Source organism: Gobius niger (assembly GCF_951799975.1).
Source record: "Gobius niger genome assembly, chromosome: 7".
NCBI classification, from domain to species: Eukaryota; Metazoa; Chordata; class Actinopteri; order Gobiiformes; family Gobiidae; genus Gobius; species Gobius niger.
The window spans coordinates 18,348,321-18,362,662 of NC_136858.1; the positions used below are offsets into that span (position 1 = coordinate 18,348,321).

A 14,342-nucleotide genomic window follows, 5' to 3' on the forward strand; every position below is an offset into this window, starting at 1 on the left:
GTCTCCGTAATTGTTATCCATCTTAATTTTTCTTCACACATCGGAGCCAAGAGTGCGCTGTTAGTCTCTCTTAACATGGGACATTTAACATGATATTGCTTGTTAATAGAGGAGTACACTTTAGTGCCTAATTGGGATGAAGAAACGCCCGCGCCGTACTGTGCAGCGGATCCGTCTGTTTCGCTGTCGAAGATAAATCTGGATAAATGTATAATTAAGCCTGTATTGTTTGCGGGATGAGCTAGCTATCTACTCCATCATATTACACTAACAAGACAAATCCAGTCTGACAATGTCTAGACCTCATTTGTATTGTTCGGACAAACTGCAACCAGCCTCTTCAGAAGTACTCCTCCGTTTGGTGTTTTATCGCGGCAAAGCATCCGGATTGCAGTGGCACAAAATGAAGCGACTTGGCCAAGAGTGATATGAATACAAAGTGACACAGCGTCCTTCTGGAGAATAAGCCATGCTGTATCGGACCAGAAAGGAGAAAACAATACCCTTATTGTTGAGCAACGGAGACGAATGCCTGTGATTTTCTTAGTCAAATGATCCATAAATATAAACAGATGTAGTTTGTGCTGGAGTTTTAAGTCGTAAAGGTCAAGGCGACTCTTGCTTCGTTGCAATGGTTGGACAGTCTTGATGAAGAAAGAATGATGATTGGTAATATGTTTGTCCAGCCTCTCAGTCGTCAGGAGTTTTCCCATGTTAGAAAAGGGTTGTTCAGGGCGTCGTCTGCGTTGTTGGGAAAAGAATATTTCATAATTGTGGTGGGAATATGTACCAACTTTTTAAAAGCATAAATTAGCCATGCAGCGGTGATTGTGGGCATTAGTTCTGTGTCATTTAGTGTTATTTATCAGTAAAATCAGTGCTTTTGCAAATGAGCACAGTGGAATAAAATGATCACTCACTAATATATAGCTGAGAGTTTTCACAAATGCTTATTATCCGAGATGATGCATGCAGGCCCTAAACACATAAAAGGCGGCAGATCTCTGTAGCTTACATTTTAATGCTCAATAAAAGCCTATTCATGCCACAAAATGACAGGAAGTGAGCTGCCTATTTGCCGCGCGGTCCTCTCTGATGTCCGCCTTCTGCTGACAGCTCGGAGCCCGGCGAGGAAGTCACTGTGGCGCATTGACATTTTTATCACTAAATAGCACAATACTGGCTTTTATTTCTTTGACCGTGTCACCTCTCAGCAGTGGGATGACATTAAAAGCTCTTCAGAGGGATTATGGGGCCACAAGCGCCGCAGGTAGCAACGGAAAACACTTGGGGCCCTCAGGGTGGATTTACTGTTATGTCTTACGCTCAGACTGTGAGATGAATCGCAATCAAGTCACAACTGTATTAGAACTAAATAGCTTGTCTCCTTTACAATAAATGAATGGATATTTGTGTAAAAAAAAGTGCAGCAAAGTGCTTCATTGTCAGATGGAGAGTTCATCTTGAGCTACTATCGGCCAAACTGAGCAGCATGCTTGGAAGTGGGGAAAACCGGAGCACCTAGTCAAAGCCACAGGGCCATCTTGCAAGAGTGCTAACTATTCAGACATTGTGCTTAAAAGTGGAGTTATCTTTCACATGACAGCACTTGGATATTAGATGTATTCACTAACGGCCGAGGATAGCAGCATGTCTCTGTGGTCTTTGGTGCTAGTGTCATAGTTATAACCACGCTGGTTTTTGTTATGGAATTTAAAGGTTTAACTTGGAGCTTTGATTGACAGGCTCTGGTGCACTGTGGAGGCTTGCCCAAGAGGGCGGGGCTTTCCTTGCCCTTTTTAGGAACATGCTCTGTAGGTGGAGAAATGTGTAGCATCATATTTTCACAGAAACACGGGACCATTACCAGAAATGGGGCAGAATGGCGATAATGCATTTATATTCTCTGGTATTTTTCCACTGGTGTCCAGAGCTGTCCGTTTTTCTTTACTTTGTATGTTAGTGGTACAATGTATTATAAAATGGTCGATTGCCATGGGAACGGTTCTATCTTTATAATAAAAATAATAATACATGACACTTGCACAGCGCTTTACAAGGCCCCGTACTCAAACCTTGTACCGATATTAGCATGGTTGTGATTTGTGAAAATGTTACGCCTCAAGTTAATGAGCAGGAAAATTGTTATTTGTAAATGACTTATTATATTATTTTCAATCTGACACAATTATATCCAAATGATTTAATGAAACAGTAATTAGATATTCAGCTTCAACTCTGTGCTTTCAATATAAAGATCATTGAGAAAACAAAATGATATGATATTGCTAAGAATACACAATCAGCATCTCTTTCTTCTAAGCAGAGGGGGTTAGCTCTATGGGGGCCCCGGGCAAAATGGGGCCCTGTTTGTGAAACAATAATGGAGTGTTCCACAAACCCTCATCCATGAACACGGCGCAATCTATTCAGTGAAGGAGCGAAATGCCCATGCTACTTTTCAAGTCATTCTTTATAGTCAAAGAATAATGATTGGCATACAGTGAAAGCCGTATAAAAAAAAATCCTTAGAATCATTCGTTCACCAGCATTTGTTTGGTATTTATTGTTTAGATTAATAGTACAAATATTGGTTTATAAATCAGAAATGGCAAAAATAATTTAACTTTGTTGGATAATTATAATATAATAATAATAATTTGCTAGTCGCTTACAAAAAGTGGTTCTTCACCTATGTGGAGCCTTTTGTACAAATTGTTCCCTGGCTAATCTGGAGACTATCAGCTAAATAAGGACATGCACACTCACTTGGAGGCAGACAGGCTAACCACTCTGCCACTTTGCAGTCCTAAATAATCATCAAGTCCATTTCTTGTTATTAAAAAGATAAAAACCTAAAGTAAATAAATCCCTTTTCAGATTATAGTAAATAAAGAAATGGCCTATTAGCAGAGAGTTTTGACATTCTGGGAGCACACTTACTCTAAGCCTCCTCAAACCAACAGGCGATGTAAATGATTCATTTTCTCCCTTGAAATGAGCCGGTTCATCATCTCTCATTATGGTGTCAGTCTGAGAGGCGGCAGTCATTTTGTTTACCTCGACACAACATGCTTTCAAACAAATGTGCAAGAGCACTTCTTCAACTGCCATTTCCATCTCTGTGCATTTGCTTGACTTTAAAGGAATAAATGGTGCATTAGGCCTTCCCACCGCTGTGATTCTCATATTGTCTGATGCGACAGCAAGAGCTCACACATCTTTTACTGCCAGTTGGGTGTTATGATTTCAACAGATTATTACTTTTTTTAATTGGCACTGGGCAAAAGTCGGGGATGGCGGAGCAGGAGAGGTTGAGGTACACAGTGGGGTTTATGGAGTAAACCATTAGTCCAGATTGTGATGATTTGGTTTGGCATGGTGAAGAGATAATTATCTCAGTGGAAAAGGTTACTGCGCATGCTAACCTGCATGTGGAGAGATTGTGGGGAAACCGGAAAATGAAACTGCTGGATTTTATTATTTTACTCTCTATTTGTTTTAGATCAATATGGCAGTGATGCATATGTACTGTAGTTACGCTTTATGTTTATTTATATAGCACTTTACAGCAACACCAGGAGGACCAAAGTGCTTCACAGAAAGATAAAACACATTTAAAAACACCAAATAATTACAACCTAGACACAATGCAGTGCTCTAAGTATTAAAAGCAAGTTTGAAGAGATAAGTCTTTAATCTACATACGTCTCTCAATGCATAACCATCACCAAACCTTTTCTGGTCTGACTGGGAAAATACAGTTGTGCTCAAAGGTTTGCACACCCTGGCAGAACTTTTTGCTTTTTTTTTTTTTCTAACTTTTTTTTAAAGAATATGAAAGATAACACAAATGTTCTTCTTTACACTCATAGTTGGTGGCTGTGTGAAGCCATTAGTGGTGAACAAAATGAGTTTGCTCTTTTCATCATAATGAAAAAAGAACCAAAAATGACCCTGATCAACACTTCATGATCAAGAGGAATGGGCCGCTTTCATCTGAAGCTTCTGCTGTGAATCACTGGCATGAATATGAAGAAAAAATGTATTGCAAGTTTTCTGTCATTTGATGTGGATCATATAAAAAATATTTGTTTTATGCCTAAAAATGCCCAAAATTTTCCGGCAACAAAAACTGAATAATGGATTGAGCCAGATTCAAATGTATGGTTTTATTTTGTTGATATATTAGTTACAAAGACTTTTTCTGTGGGTATTCTTGATATCTGTTTACATCTGTTACATTTCGCCTTATTTTTTAACAATCAAAACTCAATAAATCAAACTAGGAATTAGATATTGAAAAATCCGTTGGAAAAAATCACAAATGGCTTCACACAACCACATCCTTTTTTTTCTATCACATCCGTAAATAATTACTTCTTCACTGCTCAGAGAATTGCACTGAAGGCTTTGCTGTGATCTCTGGTGGCTTTGATCAATTGTTATTGATGGTATAGCCTATTGTATTGTTTCCACAAGAGGCGGGTCTGATGGGAGTACCTTGGATTCTGGCTCCTGATTGGCCGATTTGTGTTAGCCGCGTCCTCCAGACAACCGCATTCAATTAATTCACATCTTTTAATGCTATTTTTGGCAGGCAGGGGGCTCCGAGTGTTCGGCTTCATGCCAAGTGGCCCTAAAATATCATAAGCATATGTGCGAGCTCTATGTGAAGCACTGGGCGCATAGCACTATCCATTATATAGATTCATATTTCAACCTTTACAATCTAGCAGAAATAATTTAACGGCGTTGCATTCAGGCTATTGGATGATCTTTAGTTTTGCATTCTTGACTTTTCCCCGCAACAAATCATTTGCGAGTGCAAATTGATTCAGCGAATACCAGATGCCCCTCCTGACACAAGTGTTGTTTTTCTTTTAATGTCACCAAGATGTACATATAAAAGAAAGGAACATTTTCAATCCAGTCCATTTTTAGCAGTGCAAAAAAAGTAACAATGATAATGCGTTTGGCTTTTAGGTGCGGTACTTCTGATACAGCTGAATGTCTCCAACAGGCAGTCACTGGACATATAGTCGCACACACACAGAGAAAAACAAACAAAATGCTTATTCCCTTCGGCAAAAGATAAGACTGGCTCGAGTGATTTTCAACCACTTAGGAATGGAGATTCAACGCCTTCTCCGACTGGCACAGAAGGGAAATGGAATCCAAGGAGCAGCGACAATGGATGTCGAGACGGGGTCAAACAAGTGCATGGGATTTATGACTCTTTCCATTTTCATTTCAGAGAGCTGAAACAGATTTGTTCTGAAGGTAAGGTAAGACTTTGTGAATATTTCATAACATGACCTATAAGCATGTTGACATAAACATCAAATATTGGTTCAACTGATAACAATTGTAATGTTGATTTACTCACAGTTATATGGGCTTCAAAAAAGAACAGTTGCCATACAGTAACATATGGCCAAAACCAGTTTTGGCCATATGTCTCCTACTTCTCCCTATCAATAGGTATACTATGCAACGACTTTAAAGAAATGCTGGATTAATGATGTACTTTTTGCCAAATAAAGACAAAGTGCATGTATGATTCTCATGATCATGATTGGTTGATCATTTTATTGTAATTTCATTGCCATTTTAATGAATTCATGGTTTTCTATATATGATTGACTGATTGATTGATTCTATATGTGATCCTCATGATCATGATGAATTATTAAGATGTTCATGTACATTGATGACAATAGTTGATGTTAGTAGATGTTTAATTCAGGAATGAAGTCATCCATGGACCAACATGTGATCATGTTTGTTCCAGAGAAGTCACGAATTAGTAATGCATGAATGTATCATGAAATCAAGCATTGATTCATGCATGAAAATCATGCATGACCTCATGTACCATTATCATAAAGTGTTGCCGACAAGATGGTTCAACAGCCCAGAAATATATAAACAACAGACAATGCAAACCATGACCCTAATGCTTCATGCTAACCGCTAGCTTCGAGTAGCCGACCAATCTCCCACTTCTACTGGAAAATCTGCTTAAGTCTCTAAGAAGAATGAGACAAAATATTCATGTCTCATTCATACGGACCTGATTTTAACTCAGCTTTGTGCACGCTAAATATGCTTCTAGTCCACCTGAATTCATTCTTAACATTTGAGGAGAGATCACCGAGAGGCGCACAATTTCATTCAAATCCTTTTGAACTCGACCTGTTTGCACCCTTTGAAAAGTGTGCGTGTAAATAAAACTTTGTGCCACAACCAAAGAAAACCAGGCTGAAGTGTCAAATATCCTCTTGTGCTAAAAGCTTTCAGTCACTTTCACTGCTCTGCTGCCCTGCTGCTTCCTTGTGTTCATTCAGTGACATCTGTGTAAAATTGCCTAAAAAATATCAGAGTCCTTCACTGGGTCAAGCACATGCAAAAGGCAGCAGTGGCAACTTTGTGCGTGAAGCGGTTGATCTATCAAACATGGAAGAGCAGAGAAGGGACCACTCTGCGGAGGCCCTTTGAAGATATACAAAAGCAATCGGGTAGGAAGAGAAGAGAACCCTCCAGGGGGAGAGAGGAGGATGAGTAGGAGGTGGCAGCATTTCAAATCAACTCTATCTCATGCCTTTTGTCTTGGGCGGCAGCGGGACGTCTATCATGGCAATGTCATCGTTTTTGGCACTGACACTTTATTCCCCCTTAGCAACGTCCTGGCAGCGCGGCGTAACCAGGAAAAGACGGTCCGATTGCTTTTTTTTTCCTTCTTTTTTTTTTTAAAGGAAGGATTTTTCACACACTTGCTGCATCAACAAAAGAATCTTTCAAGCTGCAGACAAAACAGAAGCTCTCGGACATAGGAGCGTTTGTTCCGCCGCAGACGGAGAGACAGATATCTACAAAAAAAATCCTCCTAACTTTGTATGCATGGAGATTTATAGAGGCGCCACCAAAGACTGGCAGCAGACTCTTCAAACAGACATGCTATAGGATGGAATGTGAATAGACAGACCTGCAACATGACCTTTAATATATTCAAGGTGTTGTTGGATCCACTTTAAAGGGATATTTCAGGATTTTGGACATAGGGCCTCATTTATCCAGAGTGTTGTTGATTTCTGGAGATTTTTTTTTTTTTTTTTAATTCATGCAGTCCTTATATTTGAAGAGTTTAGTGGTGCTGGGCTAGTGCTAGGCTAGCGCATGTCTATGGTAACTGGTAACCTGCAAAATCATGGGGTAGTCCTCCAAACGTTGCCATATCTGATTTGTAGAAAGCTCCTTTGTGAATTCCACGTGTAGTAACAAACTACTGTAGATCCGGTAACCGAGCAGATCACTCCGCCGCTGCGTAGCTGACAACCAGGAAGCTGATGCTGCTCAAATATAAGTTATTTTAAATGCAAAATGGTTATATTTCAAAAAATATTCAGTCGACACAGACATCTATATCGGTAGTCTGGTGTTATAAGTGATTTGCATCAGGTGCACTGTGCTTGTGTCAGACTGTTTTTAATACAGGCTACTAGTTACCATAGACATGCGCTAGCCTAGGACTAGCCTAGCACCACTAAACTCTTCAAATATAAGGACTGGGAAATGAGGCCCTATGTTAAAAATCCTGAAATATCCCTTTACAATGTTTTCATGTATTACCCCAAATTAGTTCGAGTGTGTACTGTAATGTTGTGGAATAGAGAATAAATATCCATAGACTGAGCAAATGAATGAACTTCAAACACCAAACATCGTTTTGCCTATCCATCACCTCTTTATCCTTTCATACAAATACACCCCCTCCTTTGTCCTTTTGTTTTTTTTATACAGTCCATCTCTGCCCCAGAAGCCGAACCAAGAGCCTCGTCTTCATCACCACCAGTGCCTATACCTGCCCCTCATCCCGTCTAACTAAGCACCATGGGTTCATCTATGTTCTCTAAGCGAGCCTCCCTCATTTGTCCAGGTTAGATTCATTTTTCAGGTTTCTCCTCATCTCCCTGGCAGTTTATTGCCACACTGCCACGTCTTTCCTTCCAAGAAAATTGAGGTAAGCCGCTTGTTTTTTGACAACTATATTCAAGCCGGATTTTGCTGTCCTTTCTCCCAAATCCCTGCCTGCCATTCAAAGCAATTGTTGGGGACTAACGGATTTTTTTCTCTTTTTTTTTTGATAAGCCCGATCCAAATCTTGCCTGTGTTTGTACTCATTAATTTGTTTGCACTTTTAATACACGACCGTGTGTCTGTCTGCATGTGCCGTGAGTTGGCAACACAACAGTTTCTCCTCGGGTGAGATTTGGGCACAGACTTTTGGCAACACGGCGGGATTTTGCTTTAAATCTCTACTTACGTGTCCCTCCGTCAGACGGGCCTAGGTCTCAATAGAAAAGGCTTTTCGAACGTGTCATCAATAATCGCCGTAGTCCCATAAGACCTCACAATCCTCTCGGCTCTGGGCTGTCAATACCATATATGCTTTTATACGTTTATCCGCTATCTAAAGCACCAGCCATACCAGTATCTTTATTATAGTTGTTATTGTTAACTGTTGAGCTGCGTAGATGCGCTGCGGGGCGGTACTGCTGCCGCGGTGTTGAAAATGTAAAGCGTGTCATTTGCGCCTGTCAGCAGAAACGGATTCCACCTGGCACTGGTTCTGGTTGGGGATCAATGCAGGTCTATGCGCGTGTGTGGAGGTTGGTGCCGGGGCTATAGCACAGGCACTTGGCAATGTGGGCCCCATAGATTAGCATTGATCCTGACAGGCTCACAGACCGCCGGATTTAGAGGGATGTATATTCAGGACTGGAGGGTTTTAATGAGGAAATGCTGTGGGGAATGTCACTGATGGGAATAATACATTTTACATATATAATAATACATAAAAATACTGCCATGTTGTTATTCTGATGTTCAAAGCTCAATAAATCACGCTATAAATTAGATATTGACATATATTTTGACCCTCCTGGAACCGCCACCTTAACGTGGTGGAGGGGTTTGAGCACCCAAATGATCCTGGGAGCTCTGTTGTCGGGGGCTTCGTGCCCCTGGTAGGGTCTCCCAGGGCAAACAGGTCCTATGTGACAGGTCAGACAAAGAGCGGTTCAGAAGCCCCTTATGTGAGGCCAACAGGCCCGGTTAGAATCGTGAGGCCGTGCTTCTGTGGACCCACCACCTGCAGGAGGAGCCATAAGGGGCTGGTGCAGTGTGATGTGTGAAGCTCTAGCAGCTGTCCCCATGACCCGGCAACGGACAAGTGGACAAAAATGGATGGATGGAAATATAATAATAAACAAAATAAATATATAATAATATAAAAAACAGATAAAGTTCAATCGGTGTGATTGTGACACACACAATTTGAGAAAATGACCATTGAATCTTAAATTCAAAAATCTTGAACAAAAATCTTCATTATCTGCATTAATCCATGCATGAATTCATTCATTATGAATTCATGTGAGGCCATGATGAATTCATGATGAAATACTCATGAATTCACACCGTTAATGCAGGCAATGAACTCATTAATGATAATTATTGAGTCATCATGATCATGGTGAATTCTTTGTTGTCATGACTTCATTATGAATGTGCAGCTTTGATAACTTAAAGGAATAGGCCACCGTTTTTATATACTAAGATATGTTCTTACCTAACCTTAGCCGAGTTAATATATCCCCGTCTGGTCTTTGTCCGTGCGCTCTGTCACGCAAACGGAGCACATACGCAGCCTCTCCCACATGTCATATAGCTCCAAAAAAGCTCACGATAGAAGCTACCAAGCTCTTCCACGTGTTCCCTATTTAAATAAAGTTACGTGAAGTGTTTTCATGCGAAGTATATTTACACAGAAATGTAGCATGTCGATTTTATAAGCAGATAAAAAGGGGCACTATATTGTGAGGCGTAATGATACAGGAGCACAATGTCCGCGCAGTAACTCCTAAAGACTTCCCCCGCTCACTTCCGTCAATAGAAGCTGCGTGACTTGTAGAGAACCTTTTACAACAAGCAGAAAATGTATTTTCGGAAAGTGCTTGCGCATTCCTACCTCATGGTCGAGGTCCTCAGTCCTGTGTCGTCATCCGGGGTGAGTTGGAAATCTGTGAAACATTACTACACTATATACTTTCTGCTTGTTATCACAGCTCGGCACGATGCACGTAAAAGGCATTGTTCACAAGTTATCGACGCTTCTTCAACTGTTCTCTGCGAGCTCTCTACAAGTCACGCAGCTTCTATTGACGGAAGTGAGCGGGAGAAGTCTTTAGGAGTTACTGCGCGGACGTTGTGCTCCTGTATCATTACGCCTCACAATATAGTCCCCCTTTTTATCTGCTTATAAAATCGACATGTTACATTTCTGTGTAAATATACTTCGCATGAAAACACTTCACGTAACTTTATTTAAATAGGGAACTCGTGGAAGAGCTTGGTAGCTTCTATCGTGAGCTTTTTTGGAGCTATATGACATGTGGGAGAGGCTGCGTATGTGCTCCGTTTGCGTGACAGAGCGCACGGACAAAGACCAGACGGGGATATATTAACTCGACTAAGGTTAGGTAAGAACATATCTTAGAATGTAAAAACAGTGGCCTATTCCTTCAATAGATACAGCACCTGTTTTAGGAGAGCGATTATACACACAGAAGAGCTTAAATCAATATTCAATATTCAATTCTTTTTTTGTTCATTTATTTAAAAGAAAACATTTTTTCCCGTTACTTTTAAACACAAATATAGTCTTACAGCTGCGCAACCAACATAAAAAGAATTATGAGTCAGTAGCGCTTTTCTGGACACTCAGACGCTTTACATTGCAATATTCTTTCACTCCATACTCAGTGGTACAGCAGCCCTGGGGCAGACTGACAGATGTGAGGCTGCCAATTTGCACCATCGGCCTTTCCGACCACCACCACACGTTGACTCTTACACTACATTCTCACAGGCAAGGTGGGTGAAGTGTCTTGCCCAGGGACACAACGACACATGTGAGAGCCTCTATTCAAACCCCCAAACTATTTGTTAGTATGTTTATACTAGTTATCAAAGCTTCAGTGTAAGGGGCACATTCATAATGAAGTCATGATGAACTAATCATCAGATCAATTTTAGTTGTAAGTGTATACACAGTTTGGTCCAGTTTGTTTCTTCTGCACAAGAATTCACCATGATCATGATGAATTAATCATTATCATTAATGAGTTCATTGCCTGAATTAACCGTGTTAATTCATGAGTATTTCATCATGAAGCATCATGACCTCACATGATAAACCCTTATTATAAACCCTTATTATATTTTATCAGTTTAATAATTTAACACCTTATTATGATTAGCAGACTGGCCCAAAAGATGAAAAAAAAGCCCATCCCTGCAGTCTCTTGAATTGTAAAGGCTTTTGTGTGATGTATTGTCCAAACATTTCAGCTCTGTTAGTTTATACACTATGTTAAGAGCATAATCTGCCACGTCTTCAGAAAGTTTTTCGTTTCAACCCGGTATCGTCGCCACACACCTTCCCTCATTACACTGGCCAACTTCGATATGATAATTTCCCGGCTAAAGCCGCGGCACGCTTTAAAGCGGGGACATCTAAACGGTGACCCGGGAGTGAAAATTTGGCTTACAAAATACTTGCTTTTGCAGCTTGTTAAAAGTCGCTTGAGTATAGAGCAACTGAGGAGTAAAGCTGATGTACTTTTATGTGCCTCTTTAAAGTGTTCCTACCTGAAACCTCGTCTTCATATATACGAGTTCCCCTTTTAAACCCGGAGGCAGCGTGTGACTCTCTAATGATGTGCGCGGTTGCTCTTTGCACACTCGCGAGGCGACAACTCAACTCTTTCTACCAGTATGAAATGTTATGCTAACTATGAATAAATAGATGAACTTTTTAGGGTTCATCATCCAGTGTTGGTTCTTCTTCGCTCTGTTTATTTTTGCAAGACCTTGTGGGCGGGAACAAATAATGTAAGTACAGAAATTGGGGTATTATTAACTTATTTCTGTAAGGGAAGGGAGGCAGTGTGTTTCCCCATCTATAGACTCAATTCAACCTTATAGACTTATCCCGTGGCCCGTTCTTATTTGAATCATTGCAGAGTTGTGTGGCGGCCATCTTCAGATTAACTGTGATCAGCAAGTGTTTGAGCAACCCACTCTGGGCACGCTGTGTGAATTGATGAATCCCCTGCTTTAGTTCCCTATAGGGCAGCGGCTTCTAAATGACCTCGCCCCCTCCTCCCCCTAGCAGCTGTAATGATCAAAGCAGAAGGATGTCTTTCTGCGCTACTCAGCAGAAATCACTGGGGTCCGTGGTCCGGGCCACACAATTAATAAGGCCCTTTGAAGTTCCGCTTTAATTGTACCGGACATTTTAGCGAGAGATTACAGACTTCGTTTACACACCTCGCGCACGCCGGAACTGAATAAGAGCAAGTCGCTTCGTAATTGGGCTTCAGGAAAAAGAAGGTGTGGAAGGACGGGAGGTGCTAGAGTTTGCAAAATAGCTCACGATGTCGTATACCTTTTAGAAAAGCAACATTTTTTGGTCGGTGCATAGAGCGTTTAGAGGCGCTCAGTGCAAGAAGGAGCACTTCAACATTACTGCAAAAAAATAAAAATGCAGCCACTTGCTTTATGACTGTAAGCCTACACTGCTAATACTGACATTGTATATGTTTATTTGATTTTGTCATTGCATATTATACTTTTTGCCATCTAAAGTCATTTGCATATAAAATACCTCTATTTATTATTTAATTGTTTGCACATTTCCTGTCTATTCTGCACACCCTGAGTGTTTTTCTTGAGAGCCAAATGTAACAAGTGAATTTCTCCATTGTGAGATCAATAAAGGCTTATCTTATCTTAAAAGAGACATGGTTCCTCCACTTGTATGTGTGTAACTGCTGATTTGGATCATGACGAATGCTTTGCTGAGAGGAGCCTATGTTTTTGACCCCACTACAACTCCGGTGAAAATCGGGATCAAATGTTAAGACGCTATGTCTGAAATCTGGGTCACTGCAGAGTAGTGGGAGCACGAACGGAAGTATTTTACACTTTAAGGTGAGACACTGAAATTGGAGCGTTTAATGCACCTGTAGCCCTTTCTCAGTCATATTTGAGGTTTTTAACTATAATATTCGCTAAAATAAAATCACTTATGATCATCTGACCAGGCAAAGCTCTGGGGCCCTCTGCGATCCCGGCACCCCTCCTGAACCACTAATCTAGATTGCTGCAATCTCCAGATAAATCAATATTCGCACCTAAGGAAAAATAAGACTTTGTATATTCATAGAATAGAAAGCCTGAAACACTGACCCAAGCTATCAGACCACCGGCATAATCATAGTAAAAAGGATGCCATATAATTATCTTTGTGTGCCTGTCAGCGGCACTATGAATAGCAATGAGTCATCAAGGCCTTTGTTACCGGGGACAAAAGTACAGGGTGGTAACTTAGTTGCTAAGGACATAAACAGCCCTGGAAGTCCCTAGGAACCTATCAGAGCCTTAATGAATCTTTTAAGCTGAAGAATTTTTAATCACTTTTTGGCCCAACAGTGCAGTGGAATGGAGATATAAGTTACCTTGATCTCTTGTTTGGCAACAGATGCAAGTAAAAAGCTACAACGGGGAAAAAAAAGCTACAGACATACAAACACAGAAAATGAAGTGTTCTGTCACCGAGATACTTGAACTTTTCACTCAGAGTGCCACTTCAGAGATGTTTATAGAGCAAGTGACAGCTTAACGCATATTTGACGAGTTCGAAAAGCAGGTGCTAGTCCAGCCTTTTGGACGCGAGTGGACTCAGATGCCGGCCGTATCTACAAGCTGCTCTATACAGTAGCACATAACAGGGACTTGACCAGGTCGTAACAAAGCCTAAGCAAGTACCAGGATCAAGCGCTGATGCACATGTTTTTTAATCGAACTCTGTATAGAATGGTAGTAAATGAAAGCAAATCAGACATGCAAAATCTGAGTAGCATCTTAAACTTAGGACTATAACAGGAAGAACAAGTGCATATGACAGGCGGAAGTAACTCCTCACAGAACACACATGCTCCAATTCAAAGCGTCGCCAAGTTTCCCCTGAGGCCGACAACATTCAAGCAGCATTGCGGGTGGCCACACGCGAACGCTCTCCTCTGTCACCCTGACTCGGCCATGTTTCCTTTATTGTCTCCCCTCCTTCCACTTGACCACTTCAAAGCAAAGCGCACAAACAGCTCTCCCAGCACGCAAGGCCAAGATTGAACATGTCAGCGGTGAAACTTCCTATAACCACATAACCAGCCTGTTCACCGGCGCGCCCTGTGGCTCCAGGTAATGAGACAAAA

At 41.0% G+C, this 14,342-nt stretch overlaps 1 protein-coding gene and 1 long non-coding RNA gene across 3 annotated transcripts in view; one reads left to right on the plus strand and one right to left on the minus strand.

Moving 5' to 3' along the window:
- grid1a (glutamate receptor, ionotropic, delta 1a) overlaps nucleotides 1–14,342 on the minus strand; it is a 319,171-nt gene that overhangs the window by 301,636 nt on the left and 3,193 nt on the right. The window lies entirely within an intron of this gene.
- Nucleotides 9,123–14,342, plus strand: part of LOC306965925 — a 109,241-nt gene continuing 104,021 nt past the window's right edge. The window contains exon 1 of the long non-coding RNA XR_013793082.1: nucleotides 9,123–9,191. This is a non-coding gene — a long non-coding RNA (uncharacterized lncRNA). The remainder of the gene's footprint in view (nucleotides 9,192–14,342) is intronic.